Source organism: Sapajus apella, unplaced genomic scaffold, assembly GCF_009761245.1.
Source record: "Sapajus apella isolate SASKATOON/1434 unplaced genomic scaffold, GSC_monkey_1.0 scaffold207, whole genome shotgun sequence".
Taxonomy (NCBI): domain Eukaryota; kingdom Metazoa; phylum Chordata; class Mammalia; order Primates; family Cebidae; genus Sapajus; species Sapajus apella.
The window spans coordinates 115,666-142,880 of record NW_022437147.1 but is presented as its reverse complement, the minus strand read 5'-3'; the positions used below and the strand labels follow the sequence as shown (position 1 = coordinate 142,880).

The following is a 27,215-nucleotide window of genomic DNA, read 5'->3' as shown; positions in this document are numbered from 1 at the left end:
TGAGTTGGTGGACTGGGAGAGGAAGACCCACCCTTGGTGTGGGCGGGCACCATCGAGTTGGCTACCAGCATGGCTAGAACAAAGCAGTGGAAGGTGGGATAAGCTTGCTTGCTGGGTCTTCTGGCTCTCTTTCTTTTTTCTGTGCTGGATGCTTCCTTCTGCTCCTCCTGCCCTTGGACATCAGATTTCAGATTCTTTGGCCTTTGGACTCTGGGACTTGCACCAGTGACTTGCCAGGGGGATCTGGAGCCTTTGGCCACAGACCAAAGGCTGCACTGTTGGCTTCCCTGGTTTTGAGGTTTTCAGACTTGAATTGAGCCAATATCACCTTTTCTCTTCCCCCGCTTGCAGACAGCCTGTCATGGTACTTCACCTTTTAATCATGTAGCCAGTTCTCCCTAATAAATTCCCTTTCACATGTATATATGTATCCTGTTGGTTCTGCCCCTCTGGAGAACCCTGACTAATACAGTATTGTGCCGGAGTTCTAGCCAGAACACTTATACAAAAAAATGAAGTAAGAGGCTTCCAGATTGGAAAAGAAAAGGTAAAACTATCTCTACTTGCAGATGGCATGATCTTGTTTATAGGAAATTTTTAGGGATTCACCATACTATTAAAACTAATAAGCAAGTTCAGCATGGTTGCAGGACACAAGATTAATATATAAAAATCAATGTTGTTATATATACTTGTAGTGAATAATGAAATAATTCCTTTTATAATAGCATGAGAAAGAATAAAAAACTTAGGAGTAAGTTTAACAGAAGAAATGTAAAAACATATACCTTAAAACTGTAAAACATCATTGAAAGAAATTGAAGAAGACCTAAATAACTGGAAAAACATTCTATGTGCATGGATCAGAAAACAATAATGTTAAAATGACAATACTCTCCAAATTGATCTACAGATATAATACAATCTCTGTCAAAAATCTCAGATGAATTTTTTTTAATTGATAAGTTGATACTACAACTAATATGGAAATTCAAGGGACCCAGAATAGCCTGAAACGGAAGAACAAAGTAGGAGACTCAGCTTCCTGATTTCAAAACATATTATGAAACTACAGTAATCAAGACAGTGTGGTACTAGCATTCTATTCTATTCTATAGAATATAACTGAGTCTAGAAATAAACTCATACATTATTTAAGGACAATTGATTTTTGATAAACCAGTTGAAATAATACAAAACAATGCCAAAAAAATTAAATGGGGGAAAAATAGTCTCTTCAACAAATTGTACTGGGGCAACTGTATATCCACCAGTAGAAGAATGAAGTTGGACACCTACTTCACATCATATACAAAAATTAACTCAAAATTAATAAGAGACTTAAATGTAAGAGCTACAACTTTAAAACTCTCAGAAAAAAAAGCACAGATATAAATTTAATGACCTTGGATTGGATTTTTTAAAGATATGATACCAAAAGAACAAGTGACAAAATAAAAATAGATAAATATATCAAAATTAGAAATCTTTTTGCAACTAAGGACAATCTGAAGAAAGTGAAAAGGCTATGCATTTTCACTTTACCATTCTCACATTGCTGTAAAGAACTACTCCTGAGACTGGGTAATTTATAAAGAAAAGAGGTTTAATTGGCTGATGGTTCTTCAGGCTGTATGGGAAGCATGGCTGCAGAGGCCTCAGGCAACTTACAATCATGGCGGAAGGTGAATGGGAAGCAGACACAGCCTACATGGCTGAAGCAGGAGGAAGAGAGAGGAAGGGGAGGTGCTACACACTTTTAAACAACCAGATCTAGTGAACTCACCATCACAGGAACAGCAAGGGTTTGCTCCCAAGATCCAATGACTTTCCACCAGGCCCCTCCTCCAACATTGGGGATTATAATTCAACATGAAATTTGGACAAGAACACAAATCCAAACCATATCAGGCTTGCCGCAGGGAGTCATGCCTGTAACCCTGGCACTTTGGGAGGCCAAGGCAGTAGAATTGTTTGAGTCCAGCAATTTGAGACCAGCATGGTCAACATAGCAAGACCCTGACTCAGGAAAAAAAAAAAAGAAAAGAAAAGGAAAAAGGCAATTCACAGAATGGGAGAAAATAGTTGCAAATTATGTATGTCATAAAGGACTGTATCTAGAATACATAAAGAACTCTTAAGACTCAATAATAAAAAGACAACTTGATTAAAATGGGCAAAGGATTAGAATGGATAGTTGTCCAAAGAAGATATGCTAATAACTATTAAGCATCTGAGAAGATTTTTACTATCATTAGCCATTAGGGAAATGCAAATTATAACCACAGTAAAAAACACTTGATACCCACAAAGGGAAATGTAAATTATAACCACAATGAAAAACACTTCATACCCACAAAGACAGATCATGACAAGTGCTGGTGAGCATGTGGAGAAATTGGAATGCTCATGTTTCCAAAGCAATGAGCATTCCAATTTTGGGAAACAGTCCAGCAGTTCCTCAAACAATTAAACATAGAGTTACCATTTATAACCCAATATACCCACTCCTAGGCATATCCTCAAGAGAAATAGGAAACATACCTATATAAAAATAATAATATTTCTAGCAGCATTATTCATAATACCAAATGAATGGAAACAACCCAAATATTTGTCAGCTGAAGAAGAGACAAATAAGATGTGGTATATCCATACAGCAAAATACTATTCAGTTATAAAACATATAAAAAATGGAGTGCCGATATATGCTAAAACATGGACGAAGCTTGGAAACATGCTAAGTGAAAGAAGCCAGGCACCAAAGAGCACATACTGTGTAATTCCTTTTATGTGAAATTCCTAGAAGAGGCAACTCCATGGACACAAAGTAGATTAATGGTGCCTACGACTGGTGGCAAATTGTGAGTGACTGCTATGGGTCTGTAGAATCTGGGAATGATGAAAGTGACTAGAATTGACTTGCTGATGGCTGTACAACTCTGCACATGTATTAAAAACCATTGAATGATACATTTTATGTTAGTGAATTGTATGGTGTGTGAGTTTTATATCAGTAAATCGTGTGTGTGTGTGTGTGCGTGTGTCTGAAATATATTGAAGGATTAACTGTCAGTACTTGGCAATAGATGAGACTTAGGGAGGGAGGAGAAGGGAGGAATTAAGAATGACCTCTAACTTTTGGTCTTGGGCAACTTCTGAGGAGGAGATGAAAGCCTGGGATTAGGAGGGTCTCTTTTTGCTTTGTTTTGTTTTTCTTTTTGTTTTTGTTTTATGGAGCAGGCCAGCTTTGAGAGTCAAAAGTTCTATTGTAGACATATTAAGTTTGAGGTGTTTCTTAAATATCCAAACAAATCTTAAGCAGACAGTTGATCGTGTGTCTAGAACTCTGAGGAGTAATCTAGACTGGAGATAATATTTAGATTATAGTTGAATCTATAAGAAAAGATGAAAACAGAGAGAGAGAGAGAGAGAATGCATGAGGCGCAGGAGGATGTGGAATAGAAGAGGCAAGCTACAAAGCAAACTGAAAAGGAACGGCCAGCCAGGGAGGAAGGAGAAGTAGGAGAGTAAGTGCAAGGTCATTGAACTCAGGTCCAGGGTCAAGTCCTACCGGGAGGTCAGTCATGGGAGGACAGGAGCATCTATTGAAATTGTCACAATGGATGTTTCCCATGACCATGACAAGAGAAGTTCAGATTGGAAACTCCAGATCTGAGTGGAAACTCAGATTGAAGAGGGAATGTGAAGTGCTACAGTGGAGACAATTTGGCACCTGTTTTCAGAAGCATTGCTATCTCTGGTGAAAATTGCTCTTGGATCCTTACCTGCTCTGCTGAAACGCCCAACAGGGTGCTGGCTGAGTTTCGAGGTCATGTCTTCCTGGGAGCCAGGCCTTCTGGATATGAATGATGCATCTATGTAGGGAGCTGCTAACTTGTAGGCAGGGCTTGGGCATGAGGGTGGTGTGAGGATGAGATGAGGAGAAGAGTGGTCATTCTTTGCCTTGTTCTCTGATGGTTTTGATTGTGTTTTGTTATTTTGATTGGGAGAAAATATAAAGAAGGAGTTTATTAATGTACTTTTTCAAAGTCTAGGTCGAATTGACAAAAAGAAATCTCTGTTTGAAATCAGAATAAAGAGAAAAGAAATTACATGCTCTTTCTTTTTTTTTAGAGATAGGGCTTCCTTCTGTTGCTGCACAGGCTGGAGTGCAGTAGCACAAACTCATAGCCTCAAGTGATCCTCATGCCCTAGCCTCTGATGTAGCTGGGATTATAGGCATGTGCCATCATGCACAGCATTTTTTTATTATTATTATTTTTGTAGAGACAAAGTCTTTCTATGTTGCCCTGCTGTTCTCCAACTCTGGACCTCAAGTGATCTTCCCAACTTGGGCCTCCCAATGTGTTGACATTACAGGTGTAAGCCTGTGCACCAGCTTCATTTCAGGCTTTTAGAGGTAGTGAAAGTCTTTATGAAACACAGTCCTTAACTGTTCATATATAATTGCCTGGCATTTATGAATATATCAGTTGGTTGGGGTTTGGACCCTGAGAATGTAGCAGTTCCTGGAGTGAGCTGGAAAACAAAGTGGCAACTTTCTCAAAATGCACACAGACAGATGTTTTTCAGAAACCTCAGAAGTGCATTGCCCACGGCTCTTACTGTTTGCATCAGTACATTCTTTCCCCATGCTTCTTTACTAATTTAGATTATGTGAAAACAATTTTTTAAGACAGATGTTCCTTCAAGTAACAACCCACTCTTTCTCTTCTCTTGAGAAAATATTAGTTGGAAATGGCCTATTACTTGGGCTAGAAAGCCCATTTGAAGTGTTTTGAGCAAACATTATTATCTTAGTCCACTTCGTGCTTCCATAACAGAATACCATAGACTGGGTAGTTTATAAACAATACAAGTTTATTTGGCTCACAGTTCTGGTGGCTGGGAAGTCCACAATCCAGGGGCTGCATCTGGTGAGGGCTTTCATGCTGCATCTTCCCCTGACAGAAGGCATCACATGGTGAGAGCAAGCAGCAGAGAGCCGGCCTCACTTTTATAGTAAACCGACTTTTGTGATAAAGAACCCACTTCTGTGATAATGATATTAATCCATTCACAAGGACAGAGCACTCGTGACTTAATCACCTCTCAAGGGTCCTACCTCCCAACACTGTAGTATTTGGGATTAAGTTCCCAACACATGAACTCTAGGGGACGCATTCAAACCATAGCAATCATATTTTGAGCACATGACTGAGGACTACTCATCTTGGATGAGTCCAAGCTGTGTTTGTTTTCCTTTTACCAGATGTGTGTATTTGTACGCCCATGCACTTGCATATTTTGGTAAGTCAATTGTTTGAAGTTATATTTGAGTGTTCCTAGCTAAATTTTTTTTCTTATATGGAATACAAATGGCCTACCATAACACAATATTTAAAAACTTTAGTGTTTTCTCGCTGGGTTGGCAGGAAATTAGAGAATGTCCTTATTTCTCTAACCTTAGGTAAATTCTTCTTGTAGCAGTTTTCTTATGTGTGTGGTTTAAAGAACAAAACTATGTGGTTGTAATTGTTTGGTTGTGTTCTATTGTATATGTAAGAGGCATTCTGTGGGGGGTTAGAAGAAAGAATTTTTCAGTATTACTTTTTTTTTTTTTTTTTTTTTTTTTTGAGACAAGGACCCAGTCTGTCACCCAGCCTGGAGGGCCTTGGTGCAATCACAGCTCACTGCAGTCTTGACCTCTTAGGCTCAAGGGATTCTCCTGCCTCAGCCACCCGAGTAGCTGGGACTACAGGTATGAGCCACAATGCCTGACTAATTAAAAAAATTTTTTTGTGTGTAGAGACGGGTGTTTTACTGTGTTGCCCAGGCTGGTCTGAAACGCCTGGGCTAAAGCAATCCTCTCTGCTTGGCCTCTTAAAGTGCTCGGAATACAGGCATAAGCCTTTATGCCCAGCCCAAGAAACAAACCCTGCTTTTGGAATTTTTTTTTCCAGCTGTCCTGTGCCCTAGGTTTATAGCTTTCACTAACTTCTAGCAACTTCCAATCATGAGAGAATTAGAGTGGTTATCTGGGAAGAACTGTTTGAACTTCAACCTGTTATCTTGGAAGGCCACAGGGCCGTGCTAAAGGGCACTTTTGATTTCTTGATTTTAAAAGAGCAAGAGAAAGTAGTTGCCAAGAGGAGGGGTTTGGTTGGCTTTGCTCGGAACTAACTGCCTCTCCAGAGAAGCCTGCGTCGGCTGCTCATCATGACGAGGGTCGGGCAAGGTCAGTTTGCACTGTCTTCTAATTGTTTTGAGAGAATTGGGTGGTACAAAGCAGGTGCCACTGAAACATTCCCCATCATTTTATGGAAGAGTACTGATTCTGTCTTTTCTACTCAGGGCGGATCTGTGCAAATAACTTTTGTTTCTCAAAAATGCCTGGTTTGTCTTGGGATGCAGCCCGGTCTCTCATGTGGTGGTGTGTGCTATGTCACAAACCTCAGCCCCGAGAGCCTGAGCTTGGCTTTGTCAGATCCAATGAATACACACGAGCCGGAAGCCACCCTTCGGCAGGGGCAAACGTACAAGTGATGTTTGTGAACCTGTGTAGACAAAAGCTTTGGGTAGATGCCTGTGAGATGTGGGGATCCAGGTGACAATGGAGGGAGAAGAACAGAAAAAGACAGGTAAGCAAGCGCCTTGTGGCTTTTCCTAACCCCATGTGACTGCATGGAGAAAACTGGTTAACATTTCATGGGCTGGTGGGAGCCTCATCTTATCGTTCTCTCCTCTTTTTTTTTTTTTTCTGGTAGTGATTTTTTTTTTTTTCAATATTGACAAAAGCTTAAAGCATTTCAATTAAAAATGCCACTAATTTGACTTCTTAAGTAAAAAATATAGGGGTTTTAAAAACTACTTTCCTACTATCAAAAAATCAGGAAGTATCTAGCCCTGTAAATTGGGGAAACAAGCAATCTTATAAAAACCTGAGGGAATCTCTTTCTTTGTGACCTTTTATTAAACTCAGTTTAAGCTGTAGACCTTATTTAAAGTAAAATGCACCATAGAACAGGAAATAGAGGCTGTGGAAGACTCAAAATACACCTTTGTACCTCTCTGTTCTTCACCTGCTCTCTCGCCGTCTACACACACACACACACACACACACACACACACAGACGCCCCTTCCTATATTTGCATGAAAAATGGGTAGTAAAAGTGTATTGAAGGGCAAACAGAAGGCACAATACAATCAAGTAAGAGGTTGAATATAACCTGGAACAAGTCTTAATTTTTGATTTCACTTTCCTTCGGATGCTTTTACTAATTCTCTTTGCTAGCTTAAGTCTTAACTTTTAAAACATTCTTTGGCCCTGGGAGGGAGTTGTATAACCATAAAACTTGAGAATCCTGGCCCTAGAATAAATGTTCCTTTTAAAACCCCAAGGACAGAAAATTGAATACAGCTGTGCAAAAAAGAAAAAAGAAAAAAAAGGCAAGAAGGAAAAAAAGCCAAGTGATGGTTTAGGCTTACAGGCACCCTGATCAACTTTCCCAGTGCACTTGGGCTGTGGTTTCTTGGAGATGGGAGATGCAGAGCTTTGGTGTACTTCTTGAAGGTTTCAGAAAAAGGCCAAGACTTCTTCAGAACTGTATATTTCTGGGATGTGGTTCAGAGCACATTCTTTTTGGCATGATTATCTATCATCTTGCTTGTCCTAAGAATGTCATCTTGTTTTCCCTTGCAGAGGATTGGGGTTTCTAGGTCATTTTCTGAGATGCCATGATTCTGCAAATCTTATAGTTCCAACCTAATCGTAAGCTTCAGAGGGTAAGCAGTTTCCACCAGCCAGAAGATGGAACGGATGAGCTTTTGTGAGCCAATCGCACTCTTCTCCCTGAGTCACTGAATTTGTCTTGGTGTGGCAAGTTTTCAGGCATGGTCCTAAGAACACGGCATTGCTGTTCCCTGCTTCTCCTCTCTCTGGGTGGAGACCAGGTTGCTGTTCTCTGATGTTTGCCTCCTGGGTTCCCACGTTAGGTTTGTGGCCCACGGGAAGCTGTCACTGGGGACCCTACTGCAGCCTGGCATTAATCACTTTGCTCTTTGTCAGACCGTGTCATGATGATTCATTCTTCTTCCTCTACAAGATTAGATTACTGTAATTTTCATATCCTGGACTACCCACGAGGGATTTGAATTAATACTTGTTGGTATAGAAAACAGGATCATGTTTCTGGGGAGAAAGGACTAAACTTGCCCGCTTGGCCATCATCAGAAAACATTAGGCAGGGCCTGGCTGAAAAATAATCCTGCCTTCAGGGCTTACCACATCAATTAGCTTACCATACGGGCCAGCCAGCCGTGTCTCTGTGAACACATGGTCCCTGCCTCGGATTTGTGGAAGCGATGCCAAGCGCAGGAGATCAGAATGCACAGAATACTTTGCAAGGGAGTCTTATATTGAAATCAGACACTGCTTAATGAGGAAAATCTTTCCCAAAGAGGTATTTGAGAAGGAGGTAAACTAATTCAGTCCCGTGGAACAACCTGCACAAAGCCAGCAGGAACTATGGTCACAGATTGCAGGGCAGCGGGGAGACTATGAGGGATAAAGTTGCCTTTGGAAAAAAAACTCGTTGCCTTGGCATTTTCCCTGTAGCACATATATCATTCGCTTTACTTTTCAACAAATATTTATTGAGCACTTACTATATCCTAGGCACTGAAGATGAATACCAGTTCACAAACCAGACAAAAATCCTTGTCCTTGTACAAGTCACATTTTAGGCGCCCATGCCACTAGGGGTACAAGTGTAAGCTAAAGGAAGCCTTAGCAAGAAGTTAGGAGTACCTGGAAAGAACTCCTTAATATCTATAGTTGTTTGAAAACAGATTTGCTTATTTATTTTCTCTCTTCCCTTTGATGCAATTTGTACCCTCTATCCCACTAATGAGATTACCAGCCATCTATAAATAGATCTTTGGGTGGGAATTACTCATACTTGCTAATGAATAATCCACTTTGGTAGTAGGAGTTTAACAGATAATAACTTCAGAGTTTTCAAAGGGTTACCTGCTTTGGCCTGGGTCTCTATTGAGGGAAGTTGAGGTGTGATCAAAGAGTTTTATTTTTGCTTGCTCTTCTACTACCTAATAATTCTTATTTCAGAATGCCTTACTTTGACATATTTTATCTCACTTGGAGCTCTTTATTCCTTCCTTTTCTTTCTTTTTTTTTTTTTTTTGAGATAGAGTCTGACTCTGTCACCCAGGCTGGATTTTAGTGGCACAATCTCGGCTCACTGCCACCTCTACCTCCCAGGTTCAAGTGATCCTCCTGCCTCAGCCTCCCAAGTAGCTAGGACTACAAGCCCTGACCACCATGCTAGGTTAATTTTTGTATTTTTAGTAGAGACAGGGTTTCACCATGTTGGCCAGACTACAGCTAGTGCTCGACTTACGACCACGATTGGTTCCGACAGGCAGGTCGTAACACGGTTTGGTCGTAAGTTGAGTAGGCTGTATGTACAGTACTGTGAAATGATGTTATAAAAATCTTTAAGTCATATTTTATCATAATTTTCTTTCATTATTGTTATATATCATAATTTTCTTTGTTCATTTTATGCCATTTGTATCATCTCTACACCATTTTGTTTCTTATTTTTACATTCGTCAGGTTTAAGTAAAACACTGCATTACCAGTACAACTGGTTTAATATTTGCAAAACATACAAAATTACAAAATACAGGTGCATACAGAAATACAAAATACAGGTGTAAAAAATACCATAGGAAACATTTTCCCAATTGCAAAACATATCAAAATATATAAACATGTACGAAACATTTCATTGGCCGCTGGTGCTTGGCTGCGGATCGTTGGTGTCGTCATCTGAGGCAGCAGTTGGGGTTACCGGAGTTGGTTTTTTCATAAACATGGTGAGCTTTGTCTGAATTGTATGTTTCTTTTTTTCTTCATAAATTTCACAATACGAACGAAACGCATCGTGCGCCATCCGTTCAATCCTTGCAAATCGTTTGATGTTTGGGTCCATTGCTTCGAAATGTATAAGAAGTTTATTCAGTAAAGATAAACCGTCTGATAATCCCTTAGTGGTGAACTTTCTTTCTGGCTCTTCCTCTTCTTCCTCTGCTTCTCTTCTTTCTTCTTCCGCCACTCTTTCTTCTTCCAGTTCGATTAGCTCTTCAATTGTAAGTTCTCCGGATTCTTTGTCTAGCAACTCTTTGACATCTTCTATTTCACACTCCAAAGAAAGGTCTTTAGCGAGTTTTACTATTTTTTCCCGAATCGTTTCAAGTTCATGTTCACTGTCAAATCCATCAAAATCATTAACATAGCGCTTAACACAATTTTTCCAGATGTCATTCATGCACTTTGTCGTCACAGCCTCCCAGGTGGTAGCGATATTCTTGATACACATCAAAATGTTGTAGTGTTTCCAAAAATCTACAGTGGAGCAGTCGTGGCTAGCGATTGTGGTAAATTCGAATGGCCGTAAGTTGTGTAGGTTGTAAGTCGATCAATACCTGTAGTCTCGAACTCCTGACCTCAAGTGATACCCCTACCTCGGCCTCCCAACATGCTGGGATTACAGGCATGACCCACTGTGCCTAGCTCCTTCCTTTTTTTACCCGTCATTGTTGAGGTTTTCTTTGGAGAATGTGAGATGGTGCTATGCCTCATAATTATAGAATTTCAAGTTTTTAGAATTTGATGGCACTGTAGAAATTTTAATCTAGACCAGCGATTTTCAGTCCCCAGACTAAAACCAAGCCCTTACTTGATGGTCGTGCAATGAGAAATCTAAGAAAATGAAGTGCCTGTTGTATTAAATATAAAGCTAAACCTCTTCAGTTGATTTCTACAGCATTCTGTTATTTTCTTTTCTTGAAATTTTCTGGTTTTTTAGTGTCCTCCACCTACCCAGAAATCAATCATCCTGATCTCAGCCCTCTGCCCCCCACCATTCTGTCCTCACAGCTAACTCCTGTCAGACCCCATCCTCCCACACCCCAGTTCCTCCTCCTCAGCCTTGTGGCCCCTGCCCTCAATACAGAAGTCACTGGCTAAATCTTAGGGTAGGAAGTTACCACTCATGCTGTCAGGGAGACGTGGGCCGGGATCCACCGCTGAAGCCACAGATACATTGTAAGATACAACACATCGTGGTTCCAGCTGTTTGTTTGTTTGTTCGAGATGGAGTCTTGCTCTGTCACCCAGGCTGGAGTACAGTGGTGCGATCTCAGCCCACTGAAATCCCCACCTCCCAGGTTCAAGTGGTTCCGTTTTATAGAATTATCAGACTGTGGTTCCACTTTATCATGGGCTTATCAGCCTTCTGTGGGTTGGCCAAGTACAGAGCCATTACTTAGAGCTCTGTTTCTGGAGGAAGATGAGAATGGAACCCTTGCCGGGCTAGGGCGTGCTTGGCTCAGGGGATGTGGGTTCCTCAATCCTTGGGGCTGGGAGAACATACTCAGAGAAGGCTCCTCACTCCCACGTTTTTCTAAGGTGTAGATGACGCTCCCTGGGAGCACAGGCTCCTGGAGTATTTCATTCAGGAATAAGAATGATCCATTTCCTCTTGGTATTTTGAATCAGCCAGGGTAACCACATGTGGCGCTGAGCTTTGTGATGTTAACAACAGTAGAGAAGGGAAGAGCCTCCAGGTCCTCATTCCACGGGCCACATTGCCATCAGCTCACATCCCTATTAGAGCAGCAGCCTCCGTGGTTCTCTTCATGCAGCGAGCTGCTGCTTCACAGCAGACAGAAATCTCATATTTTTAGATATCCAGTGGCCTAAACAGAGTATGTCACACTTTGTACATCTCTGATTACTCTCGAGACTCTGAGCCTGGTGTCCAGGAATGTGATGTTGCTCCAGCCGTGTGAGAGGCTGGGTCTCTGGAGCCAGGACTCATAAACCATGGTCCAGGCTCACCCCTGGTAAGCTCACATCTCATTTTGACCATGAGGCCAGCAGTTCTCTTTGGGTTGAGCTCTGCTACACACCCATTGCTCTGAAGCCACAGCCTGGGAGAGAAGAGTTGGCTTGCTCATCGGTGGTTCAAGCCAGTGACTTACAGATGACCTTGGAGCTCAAAGATTTTCAGCTAAAGCCAGTAAAGTTCTCCAAAACCTTTGAGAAAAAGTGAGACCAGACCAGACAGAAAGACAGACTCGATTGAATTACTGATTGATTCATATTGTCTGGCAAGGGTGGGGGGTTGTTGGTTGAAAAATATTAACTGAAAATAACATCCCCTTGGCCGAGCACGGTGGCTCATGCCTGTAATCCTAGCACTTTGGGAGGCTGAGGTGGGCAGATCATTAGGTCAGGAGACTGAGACCATCCTGGTCAATATGGTGAAACCCCGTCTCTACTAAAATACAAAAAAATTAACTGGGCGTGGTGGTACACACCTGTAGTCCCAGCTACTCAGGAGGCTGAGGCAGGAGAATGGCTTGAACCCAGGTGGCAGAGATTGCAGTGAGCCGAGATGATGCCACTGCACTCCAGCCTGGGCAACAGTGCAAGACTCAGCCTCGAAAGAAAGAAAGAAAAAAAAGAAAAAGAAAGAAAGAGAGAGAGAGAGAGAGAGAGAGAGAGGGAGGGAGGGAGGGAGAGAGAGAGAGAGAAGGAAAGAAGGAAGGAAGGAAGGAAGGAGGGAAAGGGAAAGGAAAGGAAAGGAAGAAGGAAGGAAAGAAAGAAAGAATAAAAGAATATCCCCTTTTTTGTCTTTAAAAAGAAATCGAGGCCAGGCCCCATGGCTCATGCCTGTAATACCAGCACTTTGGGAGGCCAAGGCGAGTGGATCACAAAGTCAGGAGTTTGAGACCAACCTGGCCAACATAGTGAAACCCGGTTTCTACTAAAAAAAAAATACAAAAAATTAACTGGGCGTGGTGGTGGGTGCCTGTAATCCCAGCTACTTGGGAGACTGAGGCAGAAGAATCGTTAACCTGGGAGGTGGAGGTTGCAGTGAGCTTAGATCACGCCGCTGCATTCCAGCCTGGGCAACAGTGTGAAACTTGGTCTCAAAAAAAAAAGAAGAAGAAGAAAAGAAAAAGAAATCTATGCACAAACAAAATGACTTGTCCATGGTACAGAAGGCCACAAGCTCAGACTCATACAGGTGTATCGGGGTACATATCAGTAGACTACAGTATGTCTCTGTCTTCTCTCATAGAGGTCAAAATCTTAAGCTTATTGAGAAAATGAAATAATTCCAAGTCTGATCCCATCATGGCAGAAAATAGGGCAAAATATAGGTCCTGGTTGCCAAACCTTTTCATCTGGAAATGAACTGCTAAAAAAATACCTCTAGTGATTGATCAAGTTCACTGCCATGTAGAAAGCAGAACTTTTCCAAAGGCAGGGGCAAGGAGACAGAGAGTGTTGTTGTCTTCTTTTCCTGCACTGACAGTCCTGACCAATGCTCTGACCTCATCTTGACTCCAGAAATAGGAGTGAGCAATGGACTATGAGACCGCTACACAGAAACACTTGAGCGGGTGATGCAAGTTTTCTTTTCTGCCTGTGAACTTCAGTTTCCCAAAGTGCTGGGTTTATAGACATGAGCCACCTTGCCTGGCCTAACTTTTTTCTTCTTTTTCAAGATGTTTTTCAGCTATTTTAGGGCCTATATCTTTACACATAAATTTTAGAATATCTGCCAAAAATCACTGTGAGGCCAGTCAGAGTGGCCCACACCTGTAATCCCAGCACTTTGGGAGGCTGAAGTGGAAGGATGTCTTGAGCTCAGGAGTTCGTGACCAGTCTGGACAACATAATGAGACCCCTAGCTCTACAAAAAATAAGAAATTAAAAAATTAGCCCAGTGTCATGGTGCATAAGTATAGCCCCAGATACTCAGGAGGCTGAGGCAGGAAGATGGCTTGAGCTGGGGAAGTTGAGGCTGCAGTGAGCCATGATTGCAACACTACACTCCAGCCTGGGCAACAGAGCAAGACCATGTCTCAAAAAAAAAAAAAAAACAACTTAAAAGATTTTGTTAAGAATTGTGTTAAGCTGTAGATCAGTCTGGGGAGAACTGACATCTTTTGTGTGCTGATTTTTCTTCTAATTCATGATTATCATGATTGGAAAGAAGTGAGTGTGATGAGAGTCTTCCAAGTTAGGCAGATAGCCAAAAAATTAGGAACGTGTTTAAATGGATTGCACAGAAAGAATTAACTGGGATTTAAATAATCAAAGACAAAAAGGGTATATAGAAGAAGTGACAGAGGAGGCTTATCCTATTAGACTCCAATGCATTAATCTAGGACAGTTTGGTTGCTACAGGGAGGCAGTGTGCGAAAAGTTAAGAGGCATACAGAAGCTAGATGTTTATTTTGTGGGAGTGAATCTTTTTTAGGAAGGAAATAGCACTGTTGTGTTAGCCAGTGATTCATTTTCTCCTCCTATCTTCTCTTTGCAGAGAAGACCCAGATAGTGAACTGTTTTATATAAGTTTTTATTTATTTATGCCCTACTTTTCTCCAAGGGGGGGCTTAACACAGCTTATAGGAATACATAAAACACAATCAAATAAACTTTAAAATGAGGGAAAAGCCAATTTGGTCTAAGGGAAAGGAAGATCAGGGTCAGGACTGAGATGAGGATGCAAAGGCCATGTATGAAGTTTTGTTTGTTTGCCATCTTGAGATGGGTAAAAAAAATGTTGGCTGGGACAAATTCTTTTACCCCTAGCACAAAACAATCGTGAAGCCAATGTTTAATTTTTTTTTTTTTTTTTTTTTCTTGAGACAAGGTCTTTTTCTGTCACCAGGCACCAGGCTGGAGTACAATGGTGCAATCTCAGCTCACTACAACCTCTGCCTCCCAGGTTCAAGCAATTCTTCTGCCTCAGCCTCCCCAGTAGCTGGGATTACAGGCATGAGCCACCATGCCCAGCTAATTTTTGTATTTTAGTAAAGACAGGGTTTCATCATGTTGGCCAGGATGGTCTCAATCTCTTGACCTCGTGATCTGCCTGTGTTAGCCTCCCATAGTGCTGGGATTACAGGCGTGGGCCACCGGCCCCAATGTTTAATCATTATCCCTGTCATCTTTTCACCTGGCATCAGGACTGTCCTTTTAGGGGGAGGCATTGTTCTGCAGGGTTAGTTAGTAACGGGAATTTAGAGAGGCCTCCCTTGCTGGCTGAGGCAGCTGGTGGTCTGAGAACCCTGGCACCCAGAGGCCTCTGGGAGGCCCCGAGCAGCACATAGGTTTTTGTTGTACTGCAGCCCAAATCTTATGGGGTTTGTGGTTTATACTGAAGTTGGTACAGACAATTAAGATTCTCTGTTCTTGGTAACAACAGGGACAGAGACCTACAATTATAAGTATTTTTGTAAACAGGGTTGTGATATTTGTTTGAGTGCATTCAACATGTCAGTGACCTTTTTTATTTTATTTTATTTACTTATTTTTTGAGACAGAGTTTTGCTCTTGTTGCCCAGGCTGAAGTATAATGGCACAATCTTGGTCCACTGCAAACTCCGCCTCCCGGGTTCAAGCAATTCTCCTGCCTCAGCTTCCCGAGTAGCTGGGATTACAGGCATGTGCCACCACGACCAGCTAATTTTGCATTTTTAGTAGAGACGGGGTTTCTCCATGTTGATCAAGCTGGTCTTGAACTCCCAACCTCAGGTGATCTGCCTGCCTTGGCCTCCCAAAGTGCTGAGATTACAGGCGTGAGCCACTGCCCCCAGCTGGCAGCCTTTTAATGTTTAAAAAATGCACATGGCCTTTTAAGAAGTGGTTGTGCTTCATAGTTAATATATTTTTTTAATTAGTTTAGATTCATCTGGTTTTTCAGTGAGGTGAGCTACTCAAGATCCACAGGAAGATAGAACCTGCCAGTTCAGAGGACTGACTTTGGCTTGAAGATAAAATATTTGGGTCATTTTACAGCAAGTACTTCCAGCACAATGCTTTCTTCTGATGATTCATTTTCTACACTTATTGGAAGTGGTAAGAAATCCACAGAGGTTACAGTATTTGTAAACTTGTAGAGACATGTGCCATTACATCATGCTGTTTCATAGATGTGTATGTCTGTTAGTTACATTTTGGGCATTCATTATATATATGTCTGTTACTTACTTTTGAGGTATTCAGTGTCTGAGCTTTATCAATTATCATGTGCTCTTTTTTTAGCCTAAAAAACTAAGTTAGAGAAATGTTTGCTCATCCAAGTCTGTATTGTTGTATCTTATTCGGTAGACTGCTGTTGTATTTTTAATTTCTCTGTAAAGCAAGCCGAAAGACAGTGTGGACAACCTAATTGCATTTGAAATAGCTGCTGGCCAGGCCTGCTGCAACAGCTGATGAGCTCCTCTGAATTTCCAGAGCTATTTCTGGTAGATGAGCTGGTATCAAGGCTCTCGAGTTCAGGCCATAAAAGGCCCGTCCCATGTGGAGTTGCTTCACTGCTCTGACGGCGTCCTCCCCAGGCTGAAGTGTCCTCGGGTTTCATGTGGATTTGCCCAGTAATGGATGGCTTCACCGAGGCCAGGTTGGGGAAGTTCAGCCTCAAGGACACCAGGGGACGGAAAACTTCAAAAAGAAGACTCTTTTTATTAATATTTTGGCGTTCTTTTTGGAGAGAAACTTTTGGGATGTAGCCTTCACCTATTTCCTAAATTTGACATCCAAAAAGCCTTTTGGAAAACACCATTCTAAATTTATCCTGTTCTGAATCATCATCGCTTCTGATAGATGCAATTGTTTGTTGACATCGTGATCTTTGATTTTGTACGCTATTTGGGCTAACTTTTGAGATTGTGCTTTGTGCTTAGAATTTGAAAGTAGTATTCATTGGAAAGAGACTCCAAGAAAATACTCGAAGACATCCAAAGCTGGATTCGAGGATATAACGTGTTTTTGTTTTTGTTTTTTCTTAATTAGAAAAATAAGGAATTGCAGTGTGATTTTCTTTCCCCCTTTAACTTAGAGGAACGAAGATTATACAGAAATTCAAAGTAAGTGAAAAAATCTTCCTGTAAATCTAAATGCAGTTTGTTGGTTTTTTTAAGTGCCATCTGTCTGAGCATGTTTCCTGAGGATTTGTTGATTTCAGTCATTGGAAAATTCCTGCCAGTGTTTGCCAGTTACTGCAGCCATTCCTGTAGATACCCTTGGGCATATTTCTTGGGTTGGGAAGGATTGGACTTTCTTTTTTTTAAGGCTTTACTTTATGGTACAGAAAGGTTTATTGCTAACAATTTGATTAATATAACTTAGTACATTCTGTCTAAATGTTAGCACTTGAAGTCTTGGCATTAAAGTATATGCACAATGCAAAGTACTTTAATAATCATAGCACAAGTATGGGGGTGGAGTTCAGAAGGGCAAGTTTTATTTCACTGCCATTATAATTCATGTAAAAATAGAAAATCAGCAGTGATCCTTTTGCATAATCTTTGTTCTGAGGTTCTTTGCCGTGGTACTTTCATTCTTCAGGGCTTGATTTATAGAACTTGGGATGTTCCAGAATTTATGAGACAAACCTCACTGTATGTTCTAGAGTTTGAATTGCATTTTATTTTTAAATTCTCCAAGAAAAAAATACTGCCTCAGCTTTTTAAAGCCTGGAGAGTGCTATGGTCTCTGAGTAATTTAGCTCTGTGATTTGCTTCTGCTGAAAAATAGCACTGAACTCTAGAACATTTAAGGTTTATTTGACATGTTGCTGCTTTGAAAAAAATATTAGTTCTTTATTCCATATCAGATGGACAAGTACAGGCAGTCATTATTTTTACCAGGTAGGAAGACAGAGTATTTATAGAGAAGAACTTCATCAGTGAATACTCCAAGGGGTCTGCATGGAGGTCCTGCAGCAACCCTAGGGGGCGTTTGGAAATGCATGGGGATATTTCAGATTTTCTCAATAACTTACTGGCATTTGGGAGGATGTGGTTAAGAGCCTAACTTACATGGTGTAGGGGACAGTCCCATACAGCACTACCCTGGCCAAGCTGCTGGTGATATCCTCTGTGGAGTAAAACCACAGGGTGTACCGTGTACCCTCTGTCTCCAAAGAAGCGCAACCAAGTGCCAAGCATATGTGGGCTGTCTCTTCTCACCAAACCTGGGGATGTCTTAAGGATCCAGGCTGTCAAGTGCGCACTAGTACTGTCAGAGAATTTGTCTTACACCAGAAACTTTGGAGTCTACACCGTGTGTGTGTGTGTGTGTGTGTGTGTGTGTCTGTGTGTGTGTGTGTGTGTGTGTGTGTGTGTGTGTGTGTGTGTGTATTTATCTGGTTACCTTGATCACTGGATGAGGCCGATGTTATACAAGCTATTGTAGTACATTTGGTGCCTTCCTACCTACCTTTATGTTAGTACTTTTGGCACATTTAATTTTGCCACATGCCTAGTCTTCAGAGTGAAATTTGGCTAATGCACCCATCTTGCAGTGGATGTCAGTCTGTCATTCAACAAACACTTCTTTATCTTTGCTTCTACTTTGGAGACAGACTGTTTTGTGGTAAACAGACTTCTGGAAGACTTTGGAGTTCAATTCAGAGTGAACGTCTTTGGCCACACCTGGGGTTATTTATTTAATATTCTACAGTTGATGAATTGCATCCAAGGGAAAGGACCCTTGGATTTTTATAAGAAGGTCTGGTGAGCTCCAGCACACGTGGCTCTCAGGCTGCAGGGAGAATTAGGGAGACTGAACCGCTAGAAGCCTTTTTATTGTAGGATATAAAAGGCAGCCTTGGAGCCATCTCCTGAATCTGCAGCTGCCTGGGCTTTTAGAACACTCATTGCAATTTTGTGTTAAAGCACTGATCTCAGGGTGCCTCGCTGTGATTGGGAGTACCCCCAGATCTAACACTTTCCAGCAGTTCTGGGCTTCATTGATTTGTGACTCAACTAGGAACCCTGTGGTCATCCTTAACTCCTCTCCTTATAGGTCCCTGAGGCCTCTGCCCTACCACCTCCCCTTCAGCCTCACCATCTCTTACCTGGGCTACTGCTCTGCCCTTAATGGGTCTCTTGCCCCTGGTTTCTCCTGTCTGGTTCAGCCACAGGATGACCTTCCTTTACAAAGATCTCATCTTGCACTCAGCCAGGGCCAAACTCTCATCATTCCTCACTGCTGACATGCAAAAGCCTGGGCCCTGTAGCCTCCCTTTCAGGGTCTTTCATGCCCCTGGAGTTTTGTTGGCAAGTCTCCCCAAAATGTTTTCTCTTGCCCACCAGGGAAGCAGCATCAAAGGAGATGTGCATGAAGCTTCCTCGGACATGCCTCTGGCCCTCCCGGGCCTCGACTCCAGCCTGCACTCTAGGGCTGCTGTCACTAGGTCCTGGTGGCCCTTTTCTCGGTACGGGGTACCTGGTGAGGCACTTGGGTCTCAGTTCTATCACCACCCCCAGGGTCTAGCCCGGTGCCCACTACCTAGTTGGGCACTCCAGAATTGTGAGTTAGTTGAATGGATTGAATTGCAGCGACCTGTGGGTTCTTCATATAGAAATTTGGCTGTGATCCATCCAGCACTTTTGCCCTCATCCTGTACTGTTTACAGTAGAAGCTGCTGTTCTATGTTACAAGTTCTCCTTTTTTTTCCCTTATCTATAACAACCCAAGCAGAAAGATTCATGTTACGATAACAAGTCTGATGGGGTTTCTGTGTACATGCTTTTGCCAACCCAGGAAATTAAGGTATGCTGCATGAAGTCAGTCATTTCATGATTGGAACTTTGCCTACAACGAAGCAGCTCTTATCTAGTGGTGCAATTTGACCTAAGTGTTTTTCCCAAACATTCAGCTTCATCTGGAGTCACACATCTCAGGAGCAATCTGCACTACTGATCTCGGGAGCACTTTGTTGTTGGTTCAGAGAGATCTCTGTCCCTCGCAGAGAGACTGCCTGTTGTAGGAGCTTTTGAGAGAAGCACTCTTTTTCCTCCTAAGGTTCTTGTCTCCTTCTGAAAGTTGATCTTTTAATCCCAAACAAGTTCATAACCTCTGTCTAACTGGTTTTTGTGTAAACAGAGTAAAAGAAGTAGTTTTCATATTTGCTTTGGGATCATTGGCTTGCCCGTGTCACAGCCCTGGGTATATTCATTTCAGTCCATATTTTCTGGGTACCTTCCCTGTGCAGAGCTGCGGGCTGGATCCTGTGGGATGCAGAAGCCTGAAGTGTATTCCCTGTCCTTGGCAACTTCTTTCCCAGAGTGCTTCGCACAGGGACATAATGGAGCTATTTGACCAGTCAGACTGGAAGGGATGAACAATAATAACAGCCCATCCATTATTACTGTGTGCCAGGCTTCATGCCAAGCTCTTTACCTCTACAATATGTCATTTAATTATTTTTATTTTTTGGGACAATCTTGCCTTGTCACCCAGGCTGGAGTGCAGTGGCACCATTATGGCTCACTGCAGATTCAAACTCCTGGGCTCAATCACTCCTCCTTCCTCAGCCTCCCGAGTAGCTGGGACTACAGGCATTCACCACTATGCCCAGATAATTAAAAAAAAAAAAAAAGCATAGAGGCAAGGATGTCTCACTGTGTTGCCCAGGCTGGTCTCAAACTCCTGGCCTCAAGCCATCCTCCCATTAAGGCCTCTCAAAGCACTGGGATTACAGGTGTGAGCCACCGTGCCCAGACTCTAATTTTTACAGTAGCCCCCAAGAAATATTAGTACAATTGTCTTCATTCTACTGAGGAAAAAACTGAGGCTTAGAAATGCTTGCTCAAGCTTGGGCACATACCATAAGGTCAGGGGAGAGCTGGATTTGAACCCAGATCTGGTTGACTTCAGTGCCCATATTCGTAAACACTTCTTTAGCCACTACGGCTCAAACTTTAATACGAATCACCTGCAGTCTTGGGTTATTGCAGCGTCTGATTTAGCTCTGCACTGGGCTTAGAAATTCAGCAAACAGGATCCAGGTGATGCTGATTCCTCGGTCTGAGGACCGGCTTTGAGCCGCCTTAGGCTAATTCTTTGCCATAAGCCTGAGATGGCAACCAGCTGGGGTGCAGGACTCGAAGCGGGTTTCCAAGGGGGAGAAGGAGTCCTTCAAGGCTCCTCTGTTCCTCTGTGCTTTTCATGCCACCCCTTCCCTTTCTCTTCCTACACGGTTCTCTCCCTTTGGTCTTATTTTCCACTCTGCTCTTCTCCTGGCTTCTTCTCCTTGTGTTGAAAACATCCTCAAGTTTCATCCATTCTAAATAAAGCTCTCCTTGACCTCAAGCGATCACTTCTGTCCCTGCCCACTCACTCCTCAGCACCGATCAGAAGCTCTTCTGTCCTCTCCTCTTGGAGACCTTTCAAGACCTCCTGGTTTCTTTGGTGTCCCTCCAGGCTCCCTGGGATGGAGCGCCTCTCCATGAGAATCTCAGGTTTAGTGAGGATGATGGGACTCCAACCTCCACACTCAGCGTCCACAGCCTGCTGTGATCTTGAGATCTCCTGGTGGCCTTATTTTTTAAATCATTTTCTGTCTCTTTGCTTGCCCAGCTTTTCTTCTTAGGGTCCATTTAAGATTTTAAAAGAATCCTGGTTTTCCTCTTTATAAGGTGAATTGTACAACCTGTCCATTTCAGGTGGAATGTATTCATCTGGCTTTTGGAGCTGATTTTTCTGTTTGTAATTAGAAATTAACTCCCAATTAGCTGTGTGAGAATTTGTATCCTCTGTATTTGCTATTGATAGAAAAGAACAACTGGGTTCTAGAAGAAGACCTAAAGGGCTTTTTATGTTAATGCACCTATGATTTGTGAACTGTGTTTTGGTTTCTCAGAGGCCTCTTATTTCTTTCTGGACTGTCAATTATGTTCTGAGCATGGAAAGTTGGCAGATAACTTAGGCTTGGATGGATACATACAGTCATTGAATAGAAAAACCAGATTGATATTTTTAGGTTTTTAAGATCCCACATACTTTAAATATTTATTTCAAATTTTTAAGTAAATACTCTTTCGTACATTCTGAAACATTATACCTAATTGATCTCGTTTAGCCAAAAATCCAAGACATATATATGTTGCAATTGCACATGTTGCACACTCAACAAAACACTCCACCCAAAACCCAAATGAGAAAGCAGTTGCTTTTCAGTGGCTTAAAATATATTGAATTAAGAGGTAGATTATGAAAGCTAAAATGACATTCACACATTTTAGTAGTTTTAGATATAAATTTTCTTAGGAATTTTTTGAGTTAAGCTGATGGTTTAGTTTACCATGTCCTAGCTTGGTTACAAAATTCAGCTACATTTGTTTATTTTGCAATTAATCCATTCCCTTAGCAGTTGCTATTATGAAAACCAAGACATGGCATTATAATGTCTCATTATTTGTTTGCAAATATTGCGTCAGACAGCTAAACCAGCTAATGACTCCATAGGTTTGAGCCAGGTTAGAAAAAAAGACTTGGGTATCCTGTTGAGAAACAGCTAGCTCTCCAAATTGTGCTGATAGTCTTAATTTCCCCCAGATGTTCATTTTAGCCACACGCACATAACCATTCGGCTTTATGATTTCATACATTTTTTATTGAAAGTGCTAAATATTTTAAAATTCCGTTATTAGATAAAATTGGCTATGATGCTTCAGAATAGAGTGACTAAGCTTCATGGGATGTACTTTACCCAACACAGAATCCTCCCATTTGAGGTGGAATTTATGAATTTGGATTTGTATCATGTCTTCACTCCAGAGGGGTCAGGGAGCTTTCAGGCAGCCAACTATTCTTAAATATTTCTAAAGGAAATATTTGGGGTATGGGGCATGGAGAACACAGCGGAGCAAAGTGGTATAGGGGCCATCACAGCAAACATGATTGGTTCATTCACTTACCTCCCAAAAAGTCCGAAAAAGTGTTTTCCCTGCTCTTGGTGGAGGAGGAAGATTTCATCTGGAAATTGAAAGTGTCAATGGCTAGAGGAAAAAGGAGCAGCCTTGATTTTCATGAAGAACCAGCTGTGTAACCTTGGGTAAATTCTTAACCTCTCTGAGCCTCAGTGGTCTCATTGATTCAAACGAGGGTTGGACTGGACGATTTCTAAGGCTCCTTTTACGTATTGGGATTCTGTAATCCAAAGGTTTCAGAGATTGAGGATACTCTGGTGTTCCTTGGAAAGGAGACACCTTGTATCTCGTATCTAGTTCAAAGTGGGAGAGCAGGAACAAGTTGGAAATGTGTTTCGAAAGATTATATATATATATATATATTTTTTTTTTTTTTTTTTAGACAGTCTCACTTTGCTGCCAGGTGCCAGGCTGGAGTGCAGTGGCGTGATCTGGCTCACTGCAACCTCCGCCTCCCAGGTTCAAGCAATTCTCCTGCCTCAGCCTCCCGAGTAGCTGGGACTGCAGGTGCTCACCACTATGCCCAACTAATTTTTGTATTTTGAGTAGAGACAGGGTTTCACTGTGTTGGCCCAGAATGGTCTCAATCTCTTGACCTCGTGATCCGCCCGCCTCAGCCTCCCAAAGTGCTGGGATTACAGGCGTGAGCCATGACACCTGGCCGAGAAAGATCTTTTTAAAAATAAGTCCTTTCACTGTCCTTCCATGTTTCTTTTGAAATATGCGGACTGTTTCTCCCTTCTCTGATGGCTTGGTCATCATTCTTTGTCTTTGATTCTTTGTTTTGGAAAGTTTCTGACATCCCTTCAAATTAAGCTCTCATGATTTCTTTAGTGTTCATTTAAGCATGTCCATTTTCTTTTCTCTAACCTGGTTTATTCTTATCTCCATTTGGACTTTCGCTTTTTCTCCTGATGTGAAACCCCAGTGTGGTCACAGCAAACTCACACAGGGATGCCTGAGACTGTCAGAATCTTCCTCTTCGCAACAGGATGGGATGTGCTTGGCTTTCATTTCCCTCTAAATTGATTAGCTCACTGCCAGGGATTTATTCATTCTCAACGGTTATTTTCTGAGCACTTACTGTGTGTCAGGGACTGGTATAGGTATTGGGGAAAGAGCGGTGGAAAACAAAATTCCTGCCCTTGTATGGTTTAAGTTCCAATGGAAAGGTACTCAAGAACCCTGAGTGATTCTCTTGATCTTCAACCCTCCATCTGTTGTTCAAGTGTTAGGTAAATGATAAAATGTCAAATACCTCCCATGGTTTCACATAGTTACTTGTGTCTGATGTAGGGACCATAACCATGTGTATGTGCCGTGAGAAAACCTAAGATCTACTTTCTTGGGAAATTTTAAATATACGATACATTGCTAGTAACTGTAGACCTATACCTTAGGTCTCCAGAACTTGCTTGTAACAAGTTTGCATCCTTTGACCAACATCTTTCCATTTTCTTTTGCCTCCAGCCCCTGGTTACCATTATTTCTGTGAGTTCAGCTTTTATATCAAAACACTATGCTGCACACCTTAAGTATATACAATTTTCATCTGTTAATTGTACCTCAAAGCTGAAAAAAAAAAAAAAAAAAAAAAACAACCCAGCATGGTTTCTAACCAAAGGAGACGCTTGTTAGGCTTAGTATCTTCCTACGGTTTGCATTTTGTATCTTCTGAAATTCTCTCTTCCTTTAGAGTTTATACTGATAAAGTTCATATGCATTTAACGATATATATTTAATTGAAGTAAGTACAAGTCAAACCCATCTCTCTATTTTTTTTTATTTTTTATTTTTGAGACGGAGTCTCATTCTATTGCCCAGGCTAGAGTACAGAGGTGTGATCTCAGCTCACTGCAACCTCTGCTGCCAGGTTCAAGCAATTCTCCTGCCTCAGCCTCCAGAGTAGCTGGGATTACAGGTGCCTGCCACTGTGCCCAGCTATTTTTTGTATTTTTAGTAGAGGCGGGGTTTCACCATCTTGGCCAGGCTGGTCTTGAACTTCTGACCTCGTGATCCACCTGCCTCAGCCTCCCAAAGTGCTGGGATTATAGGCGTGAGCCACCACGCCTGGCCCTCTCTCTATTTTTAAAATCCATGCTCTCTTTGCCATCATAAAATTCTGTCTATAAAATGTTGATTCGTTGCCAAGGCAAGGTTGATGTTGATATCAAACAGGATGTTACAGAAATAAATCATTGGATCAACTTGACTCTTTCTTACTTTCAGACCTTGTCTAAGAACTTTATTAAACTTATCAAAAATTAAAGATAAAGATATCTTCAGGTAAGATAAAGTCTTACCTGAAAACTGAAATGATTTTAGAAAGACTTTAGTAACATTGGATGGACTACTGTGTATCACTAATAGTGTCAGAAAATCTAACTTTGAACAGAAACTTTTGAATAGATAATCTTTCTGTGTGTTTTTTCTTTTTAAGACGATTCACCTGGTCACTTCTATCACTGGGTGAAGGTGATTTTATACAAGCTAGAACATTAGCTGCCTTCCTGCCTATCTTTATGTCAGTAATATATTTACATTTAATTTTGCACAAGTTGAAAGACATTGGTTGGCTCATGGGGCCATAAACATCTCAACATTTGTCCTTCACAAGATAATTATTTCATTAAAAGTAAATTACAATTTATTCAGTAGCTCTCTAGATGAAAATAATAATCAGATGGTAAATGGACGCTCTAAGATTTGTGGAGAACAAATTACCATGGCATTTTAATGGAGAGAGTTTTCTGAGCTAATTTTTATGCATGTAGTATCTCCCTGGCTAACATAAGAATGGATGAAAATTTCTACCATTAATGAGCTCAGTTCTTTTTAATGAGACTTTGTTGTTACTTAAAAAAAAAATGTAACCTAAGATAGGTGAAGTCAAATTGTTATTGCAGAGAAGTTGTGTTTCAAATGAGCAATGTAAATGATTTTGCTGAGCAGATGGGGTTTTTTGTTTTTTGTTTTTTGTTTTTGAGATGGAGTCTCACTGTGTTGCCCAGGCTGGAGTGCAGTGGTGCAATCAATCTCAGCTCACTGCAACCGCTGCCTCCCATGTTCAAGTGGTTCTCCTGCCTCAGCCTCCTGAGTAGCTGGGATTATAGGTGCATACCACCCCACCCGACTAATTTTTGTAATTTTAGTAAAGATGGGGTTTCGCCATGCTGGCCAGGCTGATCTTGAACTCCTGACCTCAAGTGATCCACCCACCTCAGCCTCTCAAAGTGCTGGGATTCTAGGCATGAGCCACCGTGCCTGGCCAAGCAGATGGTTTTTAAACTGGAGTGCAAGAACAAACTTTAGAATGTTAGAATATTTCCCCAAAACTGTATGGAAAATGTTAGGGTTTTTTTGTTGTTGTTGTTAAAACTCATTTAGTAAAGGAGAGCATCCACTATTTTCATCACTTTTCTTAAAGGGGCTATGACTCCCAAAAAGTGAAGAACAAATGCATCTAAGGAAAAGTCATGTTCTGATTAGTTAATGTTACTTAATAACAGGGGTACATTCTGAGAAATGTGTCCTTGGGTGATTTCGTCATTCTGCAACCACCAGAGAGTGCATTTCCACAAACCTAGATGGTATAGCCCACTACACACTGGAGTTGATGGTGTAGCCATCATAATCTTAAGGGACCAACAGAGCATAGGCGGTCCATCATTGACCAAAATGCCACTATGTGCAAATGGCTGTGTTTCTATAGAGATGAAGATCTTAGACGTGCCTGGATGGCTTCAGATAACACCCAGCTGAACCTTACAGCTCTTAATGGAGCAAGTGTCCTTGGGTGCAGAAAAACACAAGTGAGATAGTTCTCTCCTGCATTTCTTTTCTACTAAAATTCATGTGATTTTTCAGAAGTGCGACAAGACTTACCTGATTCTTATTTCGAGGTAGTGATGTATGATTAAATCCACAGAATACAAAGGCAGGGATGGGCAGGGCATAGTGGTTCGTACCTGTAATCCCAACACTTAGGGAGGCTGAGGTGGGAGGATCACTTGAGGCCAAGAGTTCGAGACCAGCCTGGGCAATATAGTGAGGTCCCATTCTCCCACTGAAACGAGGTGAGGACAACTCATGGGGCCTGACTCAGTACTGGCCGGTAGAACTGGACAGTCTGTCAATGGATTTGTTTTCAAACTGGTACTGTTCTGTTGGGTAGCCCCTAGCCACTGGTAGGAAGTACCACTGAGGAATTAAACTTTAACCTTGGCTTCATTTTAATTAGTCCAGATTGCAGTGGCCCCTTGTGTTGGACAGCACAGGACAGAGGAAGTGGATTTGCACTTGGATCTGCCTCTAGGAACTGAAGAACTGCCACTCATTGCCTATTGGCCTATCTGTGTAATTTGTCATACTTGGATGGCAG

At 41.7% G+C, this 27,215-nt stretch overlaps 1 protein-coding gene across 6 annotated transcripts in view; it reads left to right on the top strand.

Moving 5' to 3' along the window:
• The window catches only part of SVIL (supervillin), a 217,876-nt gene that overhangs the window by 75,024 nt on the left and 115,637 nt on the right, over positions 1-27,215 (top strand). The window contains exon 1 of one of the 6 annotated variants that reach the window (XM_032270278.1): positions 15,710-16,981. The exons of the other annotated variants lie outside the window; for them this stretch is intronic. The gene's annotated coding sequence lies outside the window, so the exon portion shown is untranslated. Of the gene's footprint in view, positions 1-15,709; positions 16,982-27,215 lie in introns of those variants that run through there. 6 annotated transcript variants of the gene reach the window in all.